General features: G+C 40.4%; 1 pseudogene; it reads left to right on the top strand.

The window, feature by feature from the left end:
* Nucleotides 1-657: 657 nt before the first annotated feature.
* The window catches only part of LOC116893341, a 12,034-nt pseudogene continuing 859 nt past the window's right edge, over nucleotides 658-11,832 (top strand).

Genomic DNA, 11,832 nt, shown 5'->3' with positions numbered 1-11,832 from the left:
CCCAATCCTATTGAGTGACCAGGGTCCCCTGCCTTGTCCTCACTGAGTGCTGTAAGAAGCTTCACACCTCTGTCAGGCCACTCTTGCTCCCTCAGCTCCCCCTTCCTTTCCCCACTTGACTAGTCCCTCCCATACTAGGTTGGACACTTCTTCCATCCCTCAGCAGAATCATTTTTCCTGCATATCATAACATCCCCCTCTGCGGCAGATGGAGAGGTCTACCAATCCTTCTCCACCTGTGATGGTTATAACTGGATATCTGATAATCCCCCCATTTGCTGAGAAACCTTAGGTTTGATCTCTCTTCTTGAGACTATCTTTTTCACCAACCTACTTGAGAGGACATTTAACAGTTCCTTCAGATTCTGTTTACCAGAGAGGAACAGGATCACATTGGATGGGTGACCCACAAGTTGGTCCTACAAAAGGACAGCAGATATTCCAGATATGCTGCCTTCCCTAAGATCATTCCTGACTCGGACAGTAATTCAGCTGAAGGTAAGGAAGCTCTGGCTTCCCCAGAGTCTTATGAGAGATGTCCAGATGGCAACCAGGTACCCTACACATTTATCTAAGGTAAGTGAAATAGTACAGGGACCAACCGAGCCCCCAGCCACTTTCCTGGAGTGGCTCCTGGATGCCCAGAGAACTTATACCATGATCCACACAGATGTGCCACAGAATAAACAGGCCATTAATGTGGCCTTTGTGGGTCAGTCAGTTCCAGATATCCACAAGAAGATCCAGAGGATTGAAGGCTTTGAAGGTAAGAACTTGTCTGAAATCATGGAGATTTTTCAAAAGACTTCAACAATAAGGAACGTCAAAATGACAAATAAGATAAGAAATTGGCAAGGATTTTGGTGGCAGCTCAGGGACAACAGGGAGGATAGGGAAAGGCTTCTCTGATCCAAGGTCAGCACAATAAGCCTGGTCATTCACCTCATCTGAGGCTCCTTAGAGACAAATGTGCATACTGCTATGAAATGGGGCACTGGAAGGGTCAATACCCCAGGATCCTAGAAAATACTGGAAACTGAAGCCAATCCTGGAATTCTCTGACTGGCAGAGGTGGGAACTGAAGTCCCCTCCAGTGCCCAGGGTAACCTTAGAAGGTGGTGGTGTTATTCATAGGAGGAAATATGGAGACAGGGTTTGGATCAGAGACTTATGGAATAGTCATTCAGAGCCTTCCATACCTGGGAATCCAACCCATATATGTACAACCACCAAGCCCAGACAATATTGATGAAGCCAAGAAGTGCATGCTGACAGGAGCCTGATATAGTTGTCTCCCGAGAGGCTCAGCCAGATCATGACATGTACAGAGGCAAATGCTAGCAGCAAATAATTAAACTGAGAATGGGGTCCCCATTGGAGGAGTTAGAGAAAGGACTGAAGGAGCTGAAGGGGTTTGCAACCCCATAAGAATAACAATACTAACCCACCAGAGTTCCCAGGGACTAAACCACTACCCAAAGAGTATATATGTCTCCAGCTGCATATGTAGCAGAGGATGGCCATCTTGGGCACCAATGGGAGGAGAAGCCTTTGGTCCTGCCAAGGTTTCTGTAGGGAAATGTCAGGGTCGGGTGGCAGGAAGGAGGTTGGTTAGGGAGGGGGAACACCCTTATAGGAAAAGGGGGAGGGGAAGGGAATAGGGGGCTTATGGACAGGAAACCAGGAAAAGGAATAACATTTGAAATGTAAATAAAGAATATCCAATAAAAAAGTAAAGAGAAAAAAATAAAGAAATGGGGAGGTGCCCAGTTGACTTTCTGTTCTATACTAGGGCTTACCACCCTGTCCTCTAGAGGCCTCTGGGACCCATGATGACCCAAACTACATTCATTTGAGGTACTATGGGCACCAAGCCCTAAGCCTAGACTACAAAGTAGTATGTAGACTTGGGCAAAAAGATTATTACTCACTTTCTCCTTGTGTTTCCTGAATGCCACTATCCCCTATTAGTGAGGGACTTCCTAACTAAAATGGGAGCTCAAATTCACTTCTATCTTGGAGGCAAAAGAGTGGTCCAGGCAAACCCAGCTCTAGTCTGTGTCTTCTGTTTGAAAAATGAATACCTCCAGGGGCCAAAATAGAGAAACCTGGCTCTGTACCATCTCTTCTAGAAGAATACATTGCCCGGATACTCCAGTATGGGCTTAAAATAACCCTCTGACCTAACTTCTCCTCTACCCCCAGTTTTGGTAGATCTGAATATTACTGCTATCCCTGTAAGAATAAGGTAGTACCCTCAGTCACAAGAAGCTTTTTAGGGTATTAAACCCCATATTAATTTACTTCAAGCATAGTATCCGCATTCCATGCCACTCTTCCTGGAATACATTCTTGTTACTAGTATAAAAGCCTGGAGGAAAAGACCATAGATCAGTGCAAGACCTGAGGAAGGTGAATAAGAGGGTGGAAGACATTCATCCAACAGTCCTGAATCCATATACACTTCTGAATTCCTTATCACCCAACAGAAAAATTAAGACTTGGACTTAAATGACACCTTCTGTAATATTCCCCTAGATAAGAACAGCCAGCCACTTTTCACCTTCAAGTGCAAAGATGTGGAAATTACAGACAAGACTGCTGCAAGGATTTAAGAACTCACATACTCTCTTTGATGAGACTCTCCATCACAACTTATGTGAGTATTGACAGGCCATGCCCCATGTGCTTCAGTATGTACATGATTTACTCCTGGATACCACTGATATGAACTCTCGTATGAAGGCAATGAAAGTCCTCATAAAGACTACAAAATGATTGGGGTGTAGAGTCTTAAGCAGAAAGGACCCAAATTTCCATACCAGAAGTAATTATGTGGGGCCCAAACTCAAGGGTGGAGAAGGGAGGGTGCAAATAAACCTATCCCAAGTTCAAAAGGAGACTGTCCTAAGCATCCTGACAAAGACCCAATGCCTAGTGCAGCATCATGTGATTTCTGAAGGCTATGGATCCCCTGTTTTGCTAAAATGGCTAAGCCACTCTATGAGGCCACTAGAGGACAGGATCTGTGACACTCCCCATGATCAATATCATGTACAGATTCATTTTACCATGTTCATTGGTAAAACATCCAGAACCTTCAGTATTAGGGATTCCAGAATTGAATCTTGGGGTGACGTTGTAAAATAATCATGATTTTGGAGTTTCTTGAGGTTAGAATAAAAGCATTTTACATCACAAGATAAACATGAGACATTGCTGGCTACCATAAAACAGTATAAAATTGACAAGTATCTGCCAAAGCTTCTTGTTGTTGAAAATTGATCATGAAAACGTGGTGCTACCATGTTATTATCATGCTCTTAGAGTAAGAGGTCAAGAAGCTCATGAAAGTCCTCATAAAGACTACAAAATGATTGGGGTGTAGAGTCTTAAGCAGAAAGGACCCAAATTTCCATACCAGAAGTAATTATGTGGGGTCCAAACTCAAGGGTGGAGGAAGGAGGGTGAAAATAAACCTATCCTTTAGGTTTTTGATTGTGTGCCCAAAGTGTTGGGATCTCAGGTGCTATATGTTTTCAATATGAAATGACCTCTCCATGTTTATTTTTTAAGTGTGTCTTTTTCCTAGATACAGACACTCTTTAGAAAGTTTTAGAGTCTTTATAAAATGGGTTCTAGATGGTCAAAATGAACTATTAGACATATTACTTGCAGTGAATACTTATTTTTGGAATGGGTCTCTGTTGATCGTTGATCTTTGCTTCTATCAATATATACCAAAATAATGAAATATTTGTCTTAGGTAGGGTTTTACTGCTGTGAACCATGACCAATACAACTCTTATAAGGACAACATTTATTAGAGGCTGGCTTATAAGTTGAAAGGTTCAGTCTATTTCCATCAAAGCAGGAACATGGCAACATCCAGGCAGGCATGGTAAGGAGGAACTGAGAGCTCTACATCTTCATCTGAAGGCTGCTAGCAGAATATTGGCTTCTAGTCAGAGTAGGATGAGGGTCTTAAAGCCCACACCCACAGTGACACACCTACTCCAACAGGATCACACCTTTTAATAGTGACACTCCTTGGGGCAAACTTTTACAAACCATCACATTCCACTCCCTGGCTTCATAGGCTTGTCCAAACATATGATCTATTGGGGTTATACTTAAACATAGCATAATGCAAAATACATTTAGTCCAACTTCAAAGGTCCCCATAGTCTATAACAGTCTGATCAATCCTAAAAGTCCTAAGTTCAAAGTCTCTTCTGAGATTCGGCCAATCACTTAACTGTAATTCCTGAAGCAAGACAGGAAACCAGCTGTGCAAACTCCAAACTCTGGATCTCCACGGCTGTTGGCAAAGTGGTCTTCAAATCTCCAACTGCTTTTTCATCTTTGTTAACTACAACACACTTCTTTCTTCTGAGCTGGTTCTACCTGGTAGCAGCTTTGCTCAGCATCTCAAACATCTTAGGACTCCAAGACAACTTCAATGTTACAGCTTCTTGTTTCAATATCTGGGATCCACACATGATCTTCTGGGCTCTACCAAAGGGCTGATGTCACTTCTCCAGCTCTGTGCTCTGTAGCATTCTATGCTCTGGTTGATCCACTCCACTTCCACTGCTATTCTTGGTGATTATCCCATGTTACTGGCATATCCTATACACTGGGATCTTCCACTGCAACTAGGTTTTACCAGTAGCCTGTCATAGGCTTTCTTCAGGGTGCCAAGCCTCAACTCCTTTGTATGACTCCTTCAGTCCTGGGCCATCAACTGAAACCAGGACTACACCTTCACCAATGGCCTTCAATGACCTCTCACAGTGCCATTTTACCTCATGGTACTCCTGTAATACTCGAACCATGCATTTTATATTTTTCCTTTGTCGATTTGCTATGCTTGTTTAAAATGATCTTCATGAGACTTAACCAGAGAATAAAGTCTATGATGGGCATTTCTGAGACTTCATTTGTCGATGCAATTAATCTGAGTCTCTTCACCTTAGCCTCAGGCAGACTCTTCAGACCATAGGAAAAGGTAGTCACATTCTTCACCAAAATACCACAAAACAGTCTCTTTTTTTTTCTCTTTCTCTTTTTTTACTGGATATATTTCTTTATTTACATTTCAAATGTTATTCCGTTTCCCGACTTCCTGTCCATAAGCACACTATCCACTCCCCCTCCCCCATAAAGGTGTCCCCCAATCTCTCCCTTACCACCCTCAACATTCTCCTGCACTGGGGGGTCCAACCTTGGCAGGACCAAGGGCTTCTCCTTCCATTAGCGCCTAACAGTTGGAGCAATGGGTCAGTCCATGTATAGTCCTTGGGTAGTGGTTTAGTCCCCAGAAGCTCTGGTTGGGTGGCATTGTTGTTCATATGGGGTCTCAAGCCCCTTCAGCTCTTTCATTCCTTTCTCTGATTCCTTCAACGGGGGTCCTGTTCTCAGTTCAGTGGTTTGCTGCTGACGTTCACCTCTGAATTTGACATGCTCTGGTTGTGTCTCTCAGGAGAGATCTATATCTGGTTCATGTCAGCCTGCACTTCTTAGCTTCATCAATCTTATCTAGATTTGGTGGATGTATATATGTATATATATATATACATATATATGTATACACACACACACACACATATATATATATATGTATGTATATATAAATATATATGACACATTTGGGGCAGGCTCTGAATGGCTGTTCCTTCAGTCTCTGCTCTAAACGTTTCCTCCCTATTCCCTCCCACGGGTATTCTTGTTCCCCTTTTAAAGAAGGAGTGAAGCAATCACATTTTAGTCATCCTTCTTGAGTTTCATGTAATTCAAGCATTTGGGCTAACATCCACTTATCAATGAGTGCATATGATGTGTGTTTTTCTGTGATTGGGTTACCTCACTCAGGATGATATTTTCCAGTTCCATCCATTTGCCTATGAATTTCATAAAGTCATTGTTTTTTATAACTGAGTATTACTCCATTGTGTAGATGTACATTTTCTGTATCCATTCCTCTGTTGAAGGACATCTGGGTTCTTTCCAGCTTCTGGCTATTATAAATAAGGCTGCTATGAACATAGTGGAGCATGTGTCTTTGTTGTATGTTGGAGTATATTTTGGGTATATGCCCAGAAGAGTTATAGCTGGGTCCTCAGGTAGTGCGATGTCCAATTTTTTGAGGAACCTCCAGACTGATTTCCAGAGTAGTTGTACCAGTTTGCAATTCCACCAAAAATGGAGCAGTGTTCCTCTTTCTCCACATCCTCGCCAGCATCTGCTGTTTCCTGAGTTTTTTTATTAGATATATTTCTTTACTTACATTTCAAATGCTATCACCCTTCCCAGTTTCCTGTTCATAAGTCCCCATCCCCTCCCCTCCCCTCCCCCATACATCCCCCTTACTGCCACTCCCCATATTCCCCTGCACTGGGGGTCCAACCGTGGATGGACCAAGTGTTTTGTTCAGGAAATTTTCCCCAGTGCCCATGCATTTGAGACTCTTCCCCACATATATAACAAAGTGGTAATTCTACAATTTACAGAAAATTTGTAAGGCAGTGTAATATTAAATTTGAATTGGTGGTGAGGTCCTATTTCCTTAAATTCACCATGTTGGCTGCTTCTGATGACTGTCTGGGCTAATTATCAGCTTTTTCTCTGAGAACTGTGAGGAAAAAGGTGAGTAGGAAAAGAGAATGGGTAGGAGTAAGGGAAAGACTCTCTCATACATCTGTAGAGCAAAAAACAGTTGATACTCATTACTTTCAAACTGCTGTGGACAAAGTAAACAATAAGCCTTGAGGAGAAAAAGCTTATTGGGCTTATGGACTCAAAGGGCCTCAGTCCATAAGAGTGAGCAAAGTGTGGTTAGTTAAAAGTGGTGAGAGTTTGTACTGGATACTACTACTATCTGTTGGATCAGGAATCAGAGTGTGGGACCATAGTGAGGAGAATGGTATAACCTACAATATACTATCCACTATCTATTTTAATTTCCTATTCTGAGAAAGATTCAAACATTCTCCCTTGAGGCCTCCTTGTTACTTAACTTCATTGAGTCTGTAGATTGTAACATGGTTACCCTGTATTTTGTGGCTAATATATACTTTTAAGTGAGTACATATCATGTGTGACTTTCTGGTGCTTGGTTACCTCACCAATTCAATCTATTTGCCTAGAAATTTCATGATGTCCCTGTTTTTGATAGCTGAATAGAGTTCCATTGTGTAGATATACCACATTTCTTTATTCACTATTCAGATGAGGGACATCTAGGTTGTTTCCAGTTTCTGGCTATTATGAATAGATATGCTATGTACATAGTTGATTAAGTGTCCATGTTTATAGTGGGATATATTTTGTCTATATACACAGGAGTGGTATAGCTAGGTCTTGAGGTTTGTGAGAAACAGCCAAATTGATTTCCAGAATGGTTGTACAAGATTTTACTTACACCTATTGTGGAAGTATGCATAGGCAGTCACTTGAGATTTTATCTTAGACATTCTGACATGTGTATGATGAAATCTCAGAGCCGCTTTGATTTGCATTTTTCTGCTGACTAAGGATGGTGAACATTTCTTTAAGTGCTTCTAAGCCATTAGAGATTCCTCTGTTATAAATTCTCTTTTTAGCTCTGTACCCCGTTTTTAAATTGTGTTATTTGCTTTGGTCATATCTAAGTTTTTGAGTTCTTTATAAATTTTGGATGTTAGACCACTTTTGAATGAGTTGATGAAGAATTTTTTTTCCATGTTGTAGGATCTATTTTTGTTCCATTAATGGAGTCCTTTGCTTTACATGGCTTTTCAGTTTCAAGAGGTCCAATTTAGTAATTGTTTGTCTTAGTGCCTGAGATTTTTGTGTTCTGTTGAGGGAGTTTTATCCTGGACCAATGCATTCAAGGCTCTTTTCCAATTTCGATTAGGTTAAGTGTGTTCCTTTTTATGTTGAGGTTTTTGATCCACTTACACTTGAGTTTTGTGCAGGGTGATAAAGATGGATCTATTTGCATACTTCTACATCTAGGCATCCAATTAGACTTGTACCGTTTGTTGAAGATGCTTTCTTTTTTTGTTGTATAGTTTGGACTTCTTTATCAAAAATCAAGTGTCCTTATGTATGTGCATTAAATTTGGGACTTTGACTCATTGATCAACCTGTCTGTTTGTATATCAATACCATGCAGTTTTTATTACTAATGTTTTGCAGCACAGCCTTAAATCAGGGATAGTGATGCCTCTAGATGTTTCATTATTGTATAGGATAGTTTTAGCTATCCTAGGATTTTTGGTTTTTTTCCTATAAAGTTCAAAATTGCTCTATCAAGGTCTGTAACGAATTGTATTGGAATTCAAATGGAATTGTACTGAATATGTAGAATGCTTTTGGTAAAATGACTATTTTTACTATGTTAATGTTACCAATCCAGGAGCATGGGAGATTTTTCCATCTTCTGATGTCATCTTGAATTTCTTTCTTCAAAGGCTTCATACAGGTTTGCACTTGCTTTGTTAGTTACCTCCAGGTACTTTTTGTTATTTGTGACTGTTGTAAAGGGTGTTTGTCAAATTTCTTTCTCAACCTGTATATGATTTGTATAAAGGAGGGCTTACTGATATTGTTTTTAGTTAATTTTGTATCCAGTGTCTTTGCTGAAAAGTTGAAGTGGAAATTTCTAGTTTCTTTGGAAACTCAGTTATGTCATGTAATTTTTTTTCTAGAAGTTGTCTTATGAGAGAATGTTTTGTTATAGCAGACATGTGAGAGGATGTTTTGCTGTGGTACACACGTGAGAAGATGTGTGATGTCTGGAATGAGTGTAACCCAACAGACACTGAACAGCGCTCTTGCACTGGTTTGCTTTGTAAAGCTTTGCTGGTTTCTGCTGATCTTCCTTTGTCATGGCTTCACCGAAAGAAAAGTACCAAAGAACTTGGAGTTGTATTCTAGCTCCTCCTCGTCACTTCCATGGATTTGTATAGATTCGGTGGAGCCTTTTGGTTTCTTTTGGATCAAACTATTGCTACTAATACATATTTGGTGTTTGCCTATTGGATTGGAGTGCTGCTACTGATTTACGTTTGATGTTTGGGACTGGACTGCTGATACACTAACAACAAAGATTGGAATCACCCAAAGAACTACTTCTAAACAGGTATACCAATGGGCTCAAAAGGGAGATTGAAGCATTTAAGAACACGAATTAAAGTAAGTTTTGAAAAACCTAAGCCAACAAAGGATACCATATTTTATTTATCCGTTTTCTGTTACCCTCAACTGAACATCCCAGGTTGTTTCCAGTTTCTGACTATTACAAAGAAGCCTGCTATGGACATAGTTGAAGAAGTGCACTTGAGGCATGGTGGAACATTCTTAGGAGTAATATACCTGAGTCTTGAGGTAGACCTATTGCCAATTTCCTGAGAAACCTCTAAATTGATTTCCAATGTGGCTTTATATGTTTTCTCTTCCAAAAGCAATGTAGGACTTTTCCCTTTGCTTCACATCCTCAGCAGCATTATCTGTTACTTGAGATTTTACCATGACAGATATTATCCATGTAATATGTAATCCAGGGTGTTTTTTTTTAATTAGATATATTTCTTTACTTACATTTCAAACGTTATTCCCCTTCCCAGTTTCCTGTCCATAAGCCTCCATTCCCTCCCCTCCCCCTTCCCCATATGGGTATTCCCCCTATATATCCCCCTTATTGCCCCCCCATATTCCCCTGTACTGGGGATCCAACCTTGGCAGGACCAAGGGCTTTCCCTCCCACTGGTGCCCCAACAAGGCTCTTCTCTGCTACCTATGAGGTTGGAGCCCTGGGTCAGTCCATGTATAGTCTTTCAGTAGTGCTTTAGTCCCTGGAAGCTCTGGTTGGCATTGTTGTTTTTATGGGGTTGCAAGCTCCTTCAACTCTTTCAGTACTTCCTCTAATTTCCCCCAACGGGGTCCTATTCTCAGTTTGGTGGTTTGCTGCTAGCATTGACCTCTATATTGGACATGCTCTGGATGTGTCTCTCAGGAGAGATCTATATCCGGTCCCTTTCAGCATGCATTATGGGTAACAATGAATAGCCTAGTAAGAGCACCAGTGGAAGGGGAGGCCCTTGGTCCTGCTAAGACTAAACCCCCAGTGAACGTGATTGTTGGGGTGAGGGTGGTAATGGGGGGGGAGATGGGGAGGGGAGCACCCATAGAGAGGGGGAGGGGGAGGGGTTAGGGGGATGTTGGCCCAGAAACTGGGAAAGGGACTAACTTCTTGAGTTCTTTGTATATAAGAAATACTTGTAAATAAGAAATACTCAAGTTAATAAAAAAAATATTTCTCTCAAGTACAGCTTGTAATCAGGAATGTTGATACCTCCACAAGTTCTTGTATTGTAGAGGGTTGTTTTAGATATTCTGAATTTTTTTGTTTTTCTGTACAAAGTTGAGTATTGTTCTTTCAAGATCTGTAAAGAATTGTGCTGGAATTTTGATTGGAATTGTATTTAATCTATAGATTGCTTTGGATAAGATGGTCATTTTTTACTGTGTTAATCCTACTGATCTTTCCAACTTCTGATATAGTCTTCAATTTCTTTCTTCAAAACTTGAAGTTCTTGTCATACAGATCTTCAGTTGGTATCCTTCAGTATGGTATCCTTTAGAGGTAATTTATATTATTTATGGCTTTTGTGAAGGGTGTTGTTTCCTTCAGCCTATTTACTAGTTGAGTATAGGAGAGTTACTGTGGTTTTTTTTTTAAGTTAATTTTGTATCCAGATATGGCAGAGAGGTATTTTTCAACTGTGGGATTTCCCTGGTAGAATTGTTGGGGTCACTTGTGTATACTGTCATATTAACTGCAGGTAACAACACTTTGACTACTTCCTTTCCAGTTTGTATACCCTTAATTAGTTTTCTTATTGCTCTTACAAAGTCTTCATGTACTATATTGAATCAAAATCATCATCTAATGACAGATCTTTTATTCTGTTTTAGATTGCTTATACGGTATTTACACTGATATATATATATATATATATTTATGTTATACCGTCCCTACATCTCTGGGATGATCTTTTTGACATGTTCTAGATTTAATTTATGAATATTTTATTGACTTTTTTCAGCAATATCAATGAGGAAAATTGATCTATAATTTTCTATGTTGAATCTTTGTAGTTTGTGGATATTGAGGTGATAATAGCCCCATAAAGTTAATTTGGCAATGTTCCTTCTGTTTCTATTTTATGGAATAATTTGAGGATTATTGCTATTATGTTTTCTTTTTTTTTATTTATTTATTTATTTATTTATTTATTTATTTATTTTTTATTAACTTGAGTATTTCTTATTTACATTTTAATGTTATTCCTTTCGGTTTCGCAAACATCCTTCTAATCCTCCCCCTCCCCTTCTTTATGGGTTTTCCCCTCCACCCCCTCCCCCCATTGCCGCCTTCCCCCCACTGGTGATCTTACTAGGATATTCAATGCTACCTATGAGATCAGAGTCCAGGATCAATCCATGTATAGTCTTTGGGTAGTGGCTTAGTCCCTGGAAGCTCTGGTTGCTTGGCATTGTTGTTCATAAGGGGTCTCGAGCCCCTTCAAGCTCTTCGAGTTCTTTCTCTGATTCCTTCAACGGGGGTCCCATTCTCAGTTCAGTGGTTTGCTGCTGGCATTCTCCTCTGTATTTGCTGTATTCTGGCTGTGTCCTCAGAGAGATCTACATCCGCTCCTGTCGGCCTGCACTTCTTTGCTTCATCCATCTTGTCTAATTGGGTGGCTGTATATGTATGGGCCACATGGGGGCAGGCCTGAATGGGTGTTCCTTCTGTGTCTGTTTTAATTTTGCTTCTCTATTCCC

The sequence above is a fragment of the Rattus rattus genome, chromosome 2 (genome assembly GCF_011064425.1).
Source record: "Rattus rattus isolate New Zealand chromosome 2, Rrattus_CSIRO_v1, whole genome shotgun sequence".
In the NCBI taxonomy this organism is placed as follows: Eukaryota; Metazoa; Chordata; class Mammalia; order Rodentia; family Muridae; genus Rattus; species Rattus rattus.
Note: the sequence above shows the minus strand (reverse complement) of the source record. Positions and strands in the feature narration are given on the sequence as shown.